Consider the following 14,720-nt stretch of genomic DNA (forward strand, 5'->3'; position numbering starts at 1 on the left):
CTTATATAAACTGACACAAATATGACCAATTAATATATGATAAAGTAGCCATTGATATAAAATGGGGAAATGACAGCCTCTTCAACACTTGGTGTTGGGAAAACTGAACAGCTACATGTAAGAGAATAAAACTGGATTATTGTCTAACTCCATACACAAAAGTAAACTTGAAATGGATCAAAGACCTGAATATAAGTCATGAAACCACAAAATCACAGAAGACAACATAGGCAAAAATCTCTTCAACAAAAACATGAGCAACTTTTCCCTGAATGCATCTCCTCAGGCAATGGAAACAAAAGCAAAAATGAACAAATGGGACTACATCATGCTAAAAAGCTGTACAGCAACGGACAACGTCAACAGAACAAGAAGACATCCTATAGTATGGGAGAACATATTCATAAATGGCATATCTGATAATGGATCAACATCTAAAATATACAAAGAGCCCATGCCTCCACACCCAAAAAGCAAATACCCCAATTAAAAAATGGGCAGAGGATCTGAAGAGGTACTTCTCCAAAGAAGAAATTCAGATAGCCAACAGATACATGATAAGATGCTCCACATCACGAATTATCAAGGAAATGAAAAACAAAAATGAGATATCACTTGACACAAGTCAGGATGGCCAACATCCAAAAGACAAGGAAAAACAAATGCTGGTGAGGATATGGAGAAAGGGGAATCCTCCTGCACTATCAGTGGGAATGTAAATTAGTTCAACCATTGTGAAAAGCAATATGGAGGTTCCTCAAAAAACTAAAAATAGAAGTACCATTAGACCCAGGAATTCCACTCCTAGGAATTTACCTGAAGAAAACAAGATCACAGATTCAAAAGACATATGCACCCCTACGTTTATCGCAGCACTATTTACAATAGCCAAGATATGGAAGCAACCTAAGTGTCCATCAGTAGATGAATGGATAAAGAAGAGGTGGTACATATACACAGTGGAATATTGTTCAGACATAAAAATAAAACAAATCCTACCATTTGCAACAACATGGATGGAGCTAGAGGGATTTATGCTCAGTGAAATAAAGCAGGCGGTGAAAGACAAGTACCAAATGATTTCACTCATTTGTGGAGTATAATAACAAAGGAAAACTGAATAAACAAAACAGCAACAGACTCCAGACGCCCAGAAGGGACTAGCGGTTACCAAAGGGAGGGCTGGGGATGGCAGTGGGGGCCAGGGGAAGGGATAAGGTGATTAAGGGGCATTATAATCAGCACTCACAATATACATAGGGAAGGCAGTACAGCACAGAGAAGACAAGTAATGACTCTACAGCGTGTTACTATGGTGATGGACAGTGACTGCAATGGGATGGTGGGAGGGACATGAGAATATGGGTGAATGTTGAAACCACAATGGTGTTCATGTGAAACCTTCATGAGATTGTATATTAATACCTTAATTAAAAATATATGTATATATAACAGATTATAGGAAACATCACACTTAATGCTAAACACTGTATTTTAATGTTCCAATATTGCAGAATAACCTTTCAGATCAGTGGGGAATGGTTGAATTTTCAATAAATGATTCTGTGACAATTAGTTTATTTTTTTGGAAATAATAAAACTTGACCATTACCTATGATACATCCAAAAAATTTCAAGTGGATTAAATACTTACATAAGTGGCAAATTTTGAAAATAATGGTAATAGGACAAAATAACTGATGATCTTGGCATATGGAAGCATTGTTTATGCAAGAAATAAAAAGCATAAACCATAAAAAAGATGATGTCAAGCTACATTAAAATTCTAGTTTTCATCAGATTACATAATATAGAGAATGTTAAGACAAGCTATGAATAGAAATGTATTTCCAATCTATATCATTAAGAAATGATTAGTATCTAGAATATTCAAATAACCCTATAAATTATAAGAACAAGATAAACAATTCGATAGAAAAATGAGCAATAGACTTGAAACCTCATTTCACAGAAGCAGCAGTAACCCCAATAACTGAATAAGCAAAGGGTCCTAGAGAAAACTTTGTCAAACATCAATGTTCCAGTGTTGCAGAATTATGCTTGAGGTTTAGAGAAGATAACAGTGTCCACTATCACTGCTTCTACTCAACATATACTGGAGATAGGAGTATTTGAAAAAGCCAAAAATTAAGCAATCTATTACAAATCTATTAACGAGACAAAATCCAAATATAAAAAATGAGAATGTTTTGAGGGATTTACCATCAGATGTGGATTCTAAGCAAAAAAGGAAAGGTAATTTCCAGGAAATACTATGTATACTGAACTAAGCTCAATTAGAAAATCTGACTATATTAGTAGATTGTTAGTGCTTTTTTTGTAATATATTTTCTTTTAAAAGCATTTTGCCCTACCCTCCCAAATTAGTGAGAATGTTTGATATCTTGATGTGAATAATGGATACATGAGGGTATACACGTCAAAATTTATCAAGCTGTACACTAAGATTTGTGCACTTTATTCTATGTATCTCAATAAAAAAAAGTATTCCTTCCCCCATACTTTGGCTCTCTCAAATTTTAATTATATTTTATTCATTTAATTTTCAGTTGGCTTGAAACCTAGTCTTACCTCCATCTGAGGAAAGATATATTTTCCAAGCTTTCGTTAAGTCTTTTCTAAGACTTGAATATGCCAGTCTTAGGTCTTGCTCCACTTTTTTCTGCTTGTATATTGCAGATGCTAATCTCTTGTCAGTTTGCTTCTGTTTGCTTTCTTCCTGAATGTCTATAGATATTTTTGCAATCAAACTTTTCACTTGTTATCCCATTATATTTGAAATTGTTTCATATTTTTAAAATTTTGTTAAAAAGTTTTAACCTACAGAAGAGTTCCAAGAATAGTTTTCTACTCTTCACCTAAATTCATCTTTTGCACATGCTGCTCTCTCGTTTATTTTGAAAGCTACAGATATCATAACCTTTCACTCCTAAGTATGTCAGCCTCTATCTTTTAAGAACAAAGACTTCTCATTTTCCCATAATACATCCAATGCATAAAATTTAATATTGATACAGTAACATGTACCTAACATTTATGTGAAATGCTACTTTTACAAAAGGGTTCTTTATAACTTTTTTTCTCCTAGTCCAATATTCAGTCCAGGATCACACCATACATGTAACAGTTATGTTGATAAAGGCTTTTCTGGTTCCCAGTGAGCCTTGCTAGTCCAGAGAGCCTGTTTTGTCGGTTTATTCACCTCTAAGATTACTATTATGGAACTGTTGGGTCAATTGTTAGATCTGTTCTCTGTGACTCTAATATTTCCTCAGCCCCCGCCGAACAAGGGATTACATCCTGTGATGGCGACCGCAGCACCTTCTGCTCTGTCCTTGTGCGCGCGGTAACACAGATCCACCCGCCTGAGAATTACGGCAGCTTTCGTGCGGCCAAAACCAGCTTCTTGGACCCAGGGAAAGTTCCGAGGAGGCAAACTTGAGCTTCCCAACATACTGCTGTCTGCAAACTTGCCCCCTTGGTCTTCACAGACAGCGGCTGCAAGGTGCAGCCCGGCAGCACGGCGCCGGAAACGCAGGGCCGTCACCGCCGCCGGGACGCGCGCCCAGGCCCGGCGCCGCCGCCCGGCATGCCCCGCGCGCAGGCCCGGCCTCCGCGGGCTGCAGAGCTGGGACCGCGTGACGGCGTTGGTGAGGAGCTCCTGATATTATTTTCCTCATTTTTTAATTTCTCTATCTGAAATTGACGTTGTGGGGGTTTTCTTTATTATTTAATTTTCTGCTCTATCCAACATGAGATTCAGTCTTTTCAATATATTTTTTAAGTGATCAAATCACGTTTGTGTGTTTTGAAATATCTGGTCTTCGCAAAACTCAGGTTTTTTTCCTAATTGTGTGCTGTGGTTTTATAGATGCCATATCCTTTTGACAACTGCATAAGAATGTTTAATTACACTCCTAATTTGAAGAGTAAGTTTTTTTCTGAGAGAGGTTATTCTGTGTCTTCAAAGCAATGGTCCTTCTTCTGGCTGCATTTTCTCCACATATATTGAGTAACTTCGGTTTTCTTGGTGCAAAACCGCACTGTGCGAGCCTTCTGCTTACACTGCCCACCTAGTTGAGGAAGAAAACTGGTCATGCTGACTTTCTGCTTGTTGTGTCTCGTGACAGAAAGCTTATCCTTATTCTATTCTGTTAAAATACTACTTAGTGGAGTTTTCCAGTTTCTGTTAATAATTTGATGCCGTAACGTGTGTGTGTGTAGATATGTCACTTTTGTGAAAATATTTGGTGTGAGAAAATAAGGAGTTACATACCTATATTCTTGTTAATGTTTTACCTGGAAGACCTTATTGAGAAATCACTGTGCATCTCTACATTGATTTAGTAGTTCATACTGTGTGGTCTGATAATTCCATTTCTAGATTTTTATCCTAAGAAAATATTAGAGGTATATCCAGATCAATATAAATATTCTTACTTTAGTTACATTTGTAGTTTTATAAAAATAGTAAGAAATCTGTCAATAAGTGAAGTTGGGTAAATTTTAAAATACGTATGCATATATCTAGACATTATAAATCTTACCTTCAAGATTTCTTTTTTTTTTAAGTGGAATACTCACTTATCAAGTTAAATGAAAATTATGGGATCCAAGAATATGTATAAGATGTAATCCCACTTTGGTTTTATATATTTACGTGTGAGGGAGAAAAAAATGAAAAGGAAACACATCGAAATTTTAACAGGGTTATTATAAATGTCTTCTTTCTGTTTTCCCCTATATTCAAAATTATCTACAAAACCAAGCATTACTTTTATAATACAAAAGAAATAATAAGTATCATTTTTAATTAATCTCATTATGGAAAATTGAATTCTTCATCTTCCTTCCCAAATGTTCTTCACTTATTGATGTTTCTGTCACTAGAAATGGAATAAGTTTTCTGGTTTTCCAGACTTAAAACTCTAGATAATTTCTTCCACTCTACTATTTTCCATCTATAATGCAACATCTTAAGCACTATGGAAAAAGCATATGTTTAATTCTTGAACAACTTGACTCGTGAAAAAACATTTTCTCCAGCTTACTTTATTGTAAGAATACAGTAATATTAGACATATACAAAATACATGTTAATAGGCTATTTATGTTATTGGTAGGGCTTCCAGTCAATAATAGGCTCTTAGTAGTTAAAATGTTGGGGAGTCAAACTGCAGGGGTATTTGCAACTGTGCATGGGTTTGGTACCCCTAGCCCCATGTTGTTCAAGGGTCAGCTGCATACTCTTCTTGTGGGAGTTGGGAGCAGGGTGGAGATGATAGCTGGAAACAATATTATAGTATATTATTCATGTTCTGATTGGCCAGGCCTGTAGCTCATGCTTCTACCCTGGAGCAATGGTGTAGCTTAACTTGATCCACATGCATGGAAAATGGAGGAGAGCTGGCACCTCAAAGGAAATTTGCAATGCTGTTAGCAGAAGAGGAATGTATGGTGGAAAAGTTTTTAAAAATGCCCACGTGAGGCTTCTACTTATTGTTTGGAGATGTGCATGCCAAGGACTACCAAAAGCATATTCTTTGTTTGGTTCTTCTCATTTTGATCTGAAACCTGGCTTACTGTTAATTTAGACTGTGTGTTTCCTTAAGGCAAGGATTATGCCATTCATATTTTTATCCCTGGTACATAGCTAGTGCCTGGATATGACACTGAATTGCTTTAATTTGTTAGTTGATCATGTCCCCTCTCATGTGATATTTACTTTGTCTTCTTTAGCAGTCATTTAAACGTTGTGTTCCAAAGCCTCTATTCTTGTTTCCTTATCTTCCAGAATTATTATGTTAAGGCTCTTGGTAGTTTTCGGACTTAATAATCCAAATATATTTGCTTAAGAAAAGAGATTATAAATACATTTAATTCTCTTCCATTCAAAAACTATCTCTTCTATATCAATGAGTTTGCATTAAGCAGCAAGTAATAGAAATCCAATGGGAATACATTTCCCTTAAGAATTTAATAAGGTTTCAGTCTGTTTTCGTCTTGTCAATTCCATGTGCTAGATCCAAAAATTTTGCCTTGTAAAATGTTTCTCAGATTTTAATGTGCTTATGAAACACTTGGGAGTCTTGTTAAAAACGCAGATTCTGATTAAGTCAAACTGGGTGGAGCTTGAGATTCTAATTCAAATAAAGTAGAAGATGATGCCAATGTTGCAGTGGTAGCTAAGAATCTAGAGTTACTCTTACATTTATAGAATTCTTGGCATTTACTCTTGGTATTCTGCTCAACTCCACAATTCTCAATTTTAATGTCATCTATGTGAGTTTTAAAAAACAGACTTGGGTGGAAGAAACCACTTAAAATATTACATTTATTCCAGATTGACTCACTTGTTCGAAAGCACTCAGTAAGAGGCTCCAATTTACGTATTTTGTGTTCTAATTATCTTTCCCTTCCCTGCCTCTTCAAGATTCCTATGCTTCAAGATAAGAAAGGCCAGATCTTTACTGCCCTTGCCCCAACTCTTTCACTCAGCCATTTCCACATTTTTAAATCAGTTATCTTGCAAACAAGAAGTCCAGAGGCAAAACAGTTCCAAGGATAGTTAACTCAGTGCCTCAATGACATTATCTAGGAACCAGCTTCTTTCCATCTTTCCTATGTGCCAGCCTCAGCTTATCAGCTAGTATCTTAAGCTTGTGTCCTTCATTTTCCCTACGTGTTTGCTTTAGATTAAGGTATTAGATACATGTAATAATATTCAGAGACAAAAAATGTTTGTTCTGCAAAAACCACATGATCATCTCCATAGATGCTGAAAAAGTATTTGACAAAATTTAACATGCTTAAAACTCATGATAAAAACTCTCAACAAAATGGGTATAGAGGGCAAGTACCTCAACATAATAAAGGCCATATATGACAAACCCACAGCCAACGTCATACTTAACAGCAAGAAGCTGAAAGCTTTTCCTCTAAGATCGGGAACAAGACAAGGATGCCCACTCTCCCCACTGTTATTCAACGAATTACTGGAGGTCCTGGCCATGGCAATCAGACAAAACAAAGAAATACAAGGCATCCAGATTGGTAAAGAAGAAGTCAAACTGTCACTATTTGCAGATGACATGATATTGTACATAAAAAACCCTAAAGACTCCATTCCAAAACTACTAGAACTAATATCAGAATTCAGCAAAGTTGCAGCATACAAAATTAATACACAGAAATCTGTTGCTTTCCTATACACTAATGATGAACTAGCAGAAAGAGAAATCAGGAAAACAATTCCATTCACAATTGCATCAAAAAGAATAAAATACCTAGGAATAAACCTAACCATGGAAGTGAAAGACCTATACCCTGAAAACTACAAGACACTCTTAAGAGAAATTAAAGAGGACACTAACAAATGGAAACTCATCCCATGCTCTTGGCTAGGAAGAATTAATATTGTCAAAATGGCCATCCTGCCTAAAGCAATCTATAGATTCAATGAAATGCCTATCAAAATATCAACAGCATTCTTCAACGAACTGGAACAAATAGTTTTAAAATTCATATGGAACCACAGACCCCGAATAGCCAAAGCAATCCTGAGAAGGAAGAATAAAGCAGGAGGGATCTCGCTTCCTAACTTCAAGCTCTACTACAAAGCCACAGTAATCACGACAGTTTGGTACTGGCACAAGAATGGAGCCACAGACCAGTGGAACAGAATAGAGACTCCAAACATTAACCCAAACATATACAGTCAATTAATATATGATAAAAGAGCAATGGATATACAATGGGGAAATGACAGCCTCTTCAACAGCTGGTGTTGACAAAACTGGACAGCTACATGTAAGAGAATGAAACTGGATCATTGCTTAAGACCATTCACAAAAGTAAATTCGAAATGGATCAAAGACCTGAATGTAAGTCATGAAACCATAAAACTCTTAGAAAAAAACATAGGCAAAAATCTCTCGGACATAAACATAAGCGACTTCTTCATGAACATATCTCCCTAGGCAAGGGACACAAAAGCAAAAATGAACAAGTGGCACTACATCAAACTGAAAGCTTCTGTACAGCAAAGTACACCACCAATAGAACAAAAAGACATCCTACAGTATGGGAGAATATATTGATAAATGACAGATCCGATAAAGGGTTGACATCCAAAATATATAAAGAGCTCACACACCTCAACAAACAAAAAGGAAATAATATAATCAAAAAATTGTCATAAGAGCTGAACAGTTCTCCAAAGAAGAAATTCAGATGGCCAATAGACACGTGAAAAGATGCTCCACATCACTAATTATCAGAGAAATGCAAATTAAAACTACAATGAGGTATCACCTCACACCAGTAAGGATGGCTGCCATCCAAAAGACCAACAACAACAAATGTTGGCAAGGCTGTGGAGAAAGGGGAACCCTCCTACACTGCTGGTGGGAATGTAAATTAGTTCAACCATTGTGGAAAGCAGTATGGAGGTTCTTCAAAAAACTCAAAATAGAAATATAATTTGACCCAGGATTTTCCACTTCTAGGAATTTACCCTAAGAATGCAGGAGCCCAGTTTGAAAAAGACATATGCACTCCTATGTTTTATTGCAGCACTATTTACAGTAGTCAAGAAATGGAAGCAACCTAAGTGTCCATCAGTAGATGAATGGATAAAGAAGATGTGGTATATATACACAATGTAATGTTATTCAGCCATAAGAAGAAAACAAATCCTACAGCATTTGCAACCACATGGATGGAGCTAGAGAGTATTATGCTCAGTGAAATAAGCCAGACAGAGAAAGACAAGTATCAAATGATTTCACTCATCTGTGGAGTATAAGAACAAAGAAAAAACTGAAGGAGCCAAAACAGCAGAAGACTCACAGAACCCAAGAGTAGACTAACAGTTACCAAAGGGAAATGGACTGGGGAGGATGGGTGAGAAGGGTAGGATAAGGGGAGCAGGTAAAGGAAAGGGGGCATTATGATTAGTATGTATAATATGGGGGGGCACAGGGCGGGCTGTGCAACACAGAGAAGACAAGTAGTGATTCTACAACATCTTACTATGCTGATGGACAGTGACTGTAATGGGGTATGTGGGGGGGACTTGGTGATGGGGGGAGTCTAGTAAACATAGTGTTCCTCATGTAATTGTAGATTAATGATACCAAAAATTTAAAAAAAGGTCTGTTCCCTTTACACCTAACTTATTAGAAGAAGGACCCATTTCCAGGAATTCTCTAAGCATAGTTCTTGTAAGTCTCATTAGTTAATATTTCATTACTTTTCCTGTTAAGGAAAACACAGTTCCATGACTGGCTTAAAATATTCTAGTGTTTTAATACTTTATTTATAATATTAGCAGCTAAGCCTGATAGGCATCTGAGGCTGTTTCTTCCTCGTCTCCTTTAATGTCCAGAGCAATTGTCCTGTTGAATCTGTATTCTAAATATTTCTTCATTCTATCCCATTCTCAAAATCACCAAGGCTACACTACAGCTTAGGTTAGGTCCTTATTTTATCTTTCTTGGATTATCAAAAGTATAACCCAAATAAAATTGGGGCCTTAGCCCTTACATGGAATTACAATTGAAGAAACAGCAGTCCAAAGGAAAACTAGAATCAAAAGAAATGCTAATCTTTAACCTAATCTGTCTTAGAAAATATTCAGAGGGAGGGAGGATATTACTAATAAACAGCAATTGTACTTTAAACGTCACCACCCCATCTCTGCTTTGCTCCACCTTCCACGTGGATGACAGCTGCTTTTCCCAAACACTGCATACCTTCACAAAGCTCAACTTTAGTATATCTTGTTCTTCTGCTTGTGATTTCTTCTTTTGTCCAATGTAAACTTTTTAAACATTCTAGCCTCTTTTTTCTGAGATGGTCCTTTATCAATTATTCTGATTGTCCTTCAGAAGGCCTTGGTGCTATGCAGGAAGACACAGACTCTTTCTTAAAATTTGGAGAGAAAGAAGAAATCAGGAAAGTGGAGCAGAGCAAGGAAGGTGTTAGTTTGTTGATTCCTGTGTTTTCTCTAGAGAACTAATGAAGGGCCACACACCCATTCCTGCTATTTTGAAGGTGCTGTCATTTCCCAGCCATCCGCATCTTGTCATTCCCCACTCCCTTCTATTGGGTCAAATGGCATCACTTTTGATGTCTATGGGGATATTGCCTAAATGTACTTCTTTGTATTCTTCCAAATTCTTGTTAGCACACTGGTCAGCTAACCTGTCAGTGTTTTGATTTAATAGATCTCTGCTAGGGATAAAATGATGGCTCATTCATTGAGTTGGTTTTTTCTAAAGTTTCAGTTAGCCATGCAGTGTGTCTCTGCCATGACTGATAAAAGTATGGGCCATCTATGGGCCTTCTGATGTCTGTGAGGGGCCAGATGTATAATTCTTTATATTTATGGTCTTTGCCATCCTGCTTGTGATCCAGGCACATTGTAAGGCTTTTTCTCCAAATTTGGTGTAGTTTGGTTTTGGGGGTTTTTATGGCAGAGAATGGAATATCTTATTAAATGACTAAATGTGTGCCTCCCCAAATTCATTTGTTGAAATATTACTCCCCAGTGATGGTATTAGGAAGTGGGGTCTTTGGAGGTAATTAAGTCACAAGGGTGGAACCTTCAGGAATGGGATGAGGGTCCTTATAACAGAGAGCCCAGATTGCATTCTTGCTCTTTTCTTGCATAGGAAGGTAGAGTCTGCAGTCTGGAAGAGGGTTCTCACTGAAATTTGACCTTGCTGGCATCTTGATCTTAGGTTTCTAATGTCTAAAACTGTGAGAAATTAATTTATGTTGTTTTTGAGCCCAGTCAGGTGATTGTACTTAGTGATAGCATTGCCGGGCAGCTGCATCTGGGAGGTCTCTCCCTGTGCACCAGGTGAAATCTCAACCTGGACAGCAGAGAGTTCTTGACTTTGAACGAGGAAGAATTCTTGAGCAGGTTGGAAGATAGGTAAGGAAGGAATTCATTAGAGTGAGAGTAGAAATTAATGGCAGCGGCCTTGCAGGCAGTTGAGAGCAGGACAATGCAGAGGTGCAGAGGGAAAGTTTGCTAAACATTTTGTTAGTATAGGGCAAATTCCCTTGCCATCTCTTAAGGCCAGGGTCACTTGGCATCCCATGTGCACTTGGATTTGCACTGCCTGGGGACTAGCTCCTACCACCCCAGGATTTGGGGAATGGCAGAACATGGGATGGAGTGAGATTATATTCTGATAATTTCCCAAAGAAGGGGGATTTTTCAGGCGGGTTACTGCAGTGACAGTTCCGTCCAGGTCATTCAGGTGACAGGAACTTGCAGACACAAACTGAGCTCTCAGCAGCCCCTCCCTACTTATCAGGGATTAAGTGGGGACTTGGAAATAGAATGAAATAAAAAAGGCAAAATTCAGTAAGTTAAGCAGTGAGAAAGCTTTATTTAAAGGTACACACTTAAAGAGAGAAGAAGTGCAGGTGTTCTTGGGCAGGAGGCAAACTAAAATGCTGAGGGTTCCCTCTTTTAATGATTTTTCAAAGGGCCAGGGGATATAGACTTGTAAAGTGGTCTCAAAATGCTTATCTCTGGTGAGAGACGTTAAGTCTCCTCTCTTCTATTATCAGTCCTCCAGGTAATTCTGCAAAATTAACTTAATACAAGAAATTGGTTAGTTCCTTTCCAGGATAGCAACTTCCCTCTGGGGATATATTATCAATCAAGACCTCCAGCTCTGCCACCAAAGTGAATTGAGTTATTGTCTGTTTGCTAAAGAATCTGTTAGGAATCTTCTTAACTTCCTGGTTTTTTAAATTGAACTTTAGCCTTAAAATGGAATCCTCTTTGTTCTTACCATACTGTTTATATCTCAGAATTTTTCATCATAGGCAGGAAAAGTTAACTATGATGCTTGTCCCAGGTCCCTGCCCCACATCAACAGCAGCCTATGAGGACCAAGACTCCTGACTACTCATACCTAACACAAACTCTCCTCCTAAAGGGCTTATTTCAAGAGGCTGAAGCATACTTGCAGCACTTCATGTCTGTTCTGGAGGGAAACAGTGCTCTGTTTTCTCCTTGATGTTGATTAACAAGCTCCATCAATAGGGAGAAAGCTACGGGTTGATCAATTTTAAGATGAAAGACAAGACCATTTCATTTTTTACTATAAATACTCGTAGAAGGTACTGCTCCAAACTATTCTCATTCCTGGTCTGTGGACCACTATAGTTGTCTTTCAAAACCGATTTTTTGAAAAAGGTAGAACATTTTTTCTTGTTGTTTAAGGCATGGTGAGGAATTTAACACAAGACAGGCATTCTACGTCCTGATTTACAGTTACCATAGGACAGTCTTTTACCATAATGGAGATCCTGGTGGCCTTGAAATCATGACTAATCTCCAGTGCTGGGTCCTTTGAATGCTACCTTTAGATGCCAGCCTTCCTCTGCTCGTGATGCTTGCCATTCCTACAGAATTTCAGTGATGTGTTCTGATCATGACATAAATTGTTGTTTTCTCTGATCCCATTTTTGTGCTAACAGTCTATTTCAGGGGGTCATGTTTCTGCCTTCCTTCTAAGGATAATTTGAGTTTCTTGGTAAGTTTGAAGTAGATTAAAAATAAATTTTCAGCTTAAAATTTGGGTGTGAAGGAATGCAGAAAATTGGGGCAGTGGCTGGAATAGGAAGATAGGATTATGGGAAATATTTTAAGATTGGTGAAAATTAAGGTATATTATGCTGACAGGAATATTTCATAACAACTGGACACTGAAGTTCAGGAGTAAAGGGAATACTGTAGGAGCAAAGTGCAAGAGAAGATGAGTGGGATGACATCCAAGGTACATGTGAGTGGCAGTATTTCCCTTTGACTGGAGTAAAACTAAAACCCCTTTTCTTGAGAGAATGGCCAACAGGGAGCTTATGTAAAGAGTGACTACTTCTGACATTCACTCAGCTCTCTTCAGTCATGCCTACTATCACATTATTAAATGAGTTTTATCAGTCACCAGTTTTTATCATTCTTGCCAAACTAATGATACTGTTTTTGTTTTTATTTTTATTGACCTCTCATCAGTACACTATTCAACTGCTCCTTTACTCATAATATGTTTTCTATTCAAGGTGGCTTTTCCTCAGTTTCCTTCCTTTATTTCTCTTTCTGTACCAGACTTCTGAGTGTTAGAATTGCCCAGGGATCTATCTGTTCTTTACCTTCTCCTTTCTCTGTCTGTAGTCTTGGCTTCACATAACATCTCTGTCTGTTGATGATGTTCATATTGATCTCTCACTCAAAGATGTTTCCCATTATTGTGAATTCATATAAATGTCTGTCAGGCATATCAGTTTATCATGGCCAACACAAAACTCTTGATTTCTTACTTCACACCTCCCTTCCCCAAACACATGCTCCTTCCTCCTAGCCACCAGTAGCTCATACTGCCTGAATTACCTCCTAGTGCTTTGCTCTGTCTTTATAGCCCCTACCCCCCACCCCAAGTACCACTACCGAAAGCTTAGCCATACAGCAGCTAGAGTTGTCTTTCTAAAACCTCAGATAGCTATCATTTCTCACCTGAGGCCCTCCAGTAATTCACAGTATAGTCAAAAGACAATCCAAACTCTTTTTCTGAGGCCTCTAAGATTATACTACCTGGCTGTCACCTACATCTTTGACCTCATTTCCTTCTATTTTCTCTCTTATTTAGTACATGCTGGCCAAACAGGCCTTCCTTGTGTTCCTCCAACCCTCAGTGTCCCACTGAGGTTTTCCTCCCAGCCTTGTACCCTCCTGCTTTGATGTGTGAGGTGTTTTGCTGTTGCCCCTTGTCGTTCAGCACTCAGGCCAGAAAGCTCATCTTCTCCAACTAATTTAGCTAGAGGAGACTCCATATGTTTCTATTTTGTTTACTTAATAGTACCTGAAGTTATTTTATACTTCTACAAAGTTGTTAACTTCTAAAAGTTCTATTAAAATACAGACTCCGTGAGAGTAGGATCTCTGTATCTCTAAAGCACCTCGGTATTTGTTGACTGATGTAAACTCCCAAGGAGAGTTTTTATACTGCTTTTCATTTTCAAGAACACATATGTCTGGGTCTCAGCCTGAAACACCAATTCCTGAGTTTTACTTTTTCCCCAATTTTCAATTCCAATCTCAATAATTTCTCTCCCATGTTCCTTTGTTTTTCTGGTAAAATTTCAAGAATAATCAGGGCTACTTTATGCATTTCATTATATCATTAAAATATTCCTTTTTCATCTCTTTTATTCTGAGTATTCTTTACATGGATGTCAGCTATCATCCCAGTATTTCTTCCTTCCCAATATCTTAATTTCTAATATAAACAACTCAAAATATAATCCAGTGGCTCTTAACATTCTGCTTCTCTCCTGCCTCCTGTAGAACTACTTAATAGTTCTACCCATTTTCAAAGTAAATCCTTTTTGTTATTTTCATTGTATCCTCTATGGCAGATGTGTCTCCTCATCATCCTTATTAATATAATCAAAGGCTCAGGAACTACGTAGGAAGAGAGCAGGGAGAGATCCAGAAGCAGGGCAAAGAAAGGCCCATGTACTATCAAGAATTTCCATTTCTCATCCCCTGGAGCCCACCCCCTACACTTTCTTTTTCTTTCCCTACATTGATGGCAGAGTGGTCTCTCTAAAGTGTGAATAACAACTTGCCACTTTCCTGCTTAGTCAGGTCCCAGGTTTCTAACTCTAGACTA

The 14,720-nt window shown here is 37.8% G+C and overlaps 1 long non-coding RNA gene across 2 annotated transcripts in view; it reads left to right on the plus strand.

The window, feature by feature from the left end:
• The first annotated feature begins 3,626 nt into the window (after positions 1-3,626).
• LOC118974139 (uncharacterized) overlaps positions 3,627-14,720 on the plus strand; it is a 457,532-nt gene continuing 446,438 nt past the window's right edge. For both annotated transcript variants that reach the window (XR_012132176.1, XR_012132177.1), the window contains exon 1: positions 3,627-3,671. This is a non-coding gene — a long non-coding RNA (uncharacterized lncRNA). The remainder of the gene's footprint in view (positions 3,672-14,720) is intronic.

This window comes from Manis javanica, chromosome 6 (genome assembly GCF_040802235.1).
Source record: "Manis javanica isolate MJ-LG chromosome 6, MJ_LKY, whole genome shotgun sequence".
NCBI lineage: Eukaryota > Metazoa > Chordata > Mammalia > Pholidota > Manidae > Manis > Manis javanica.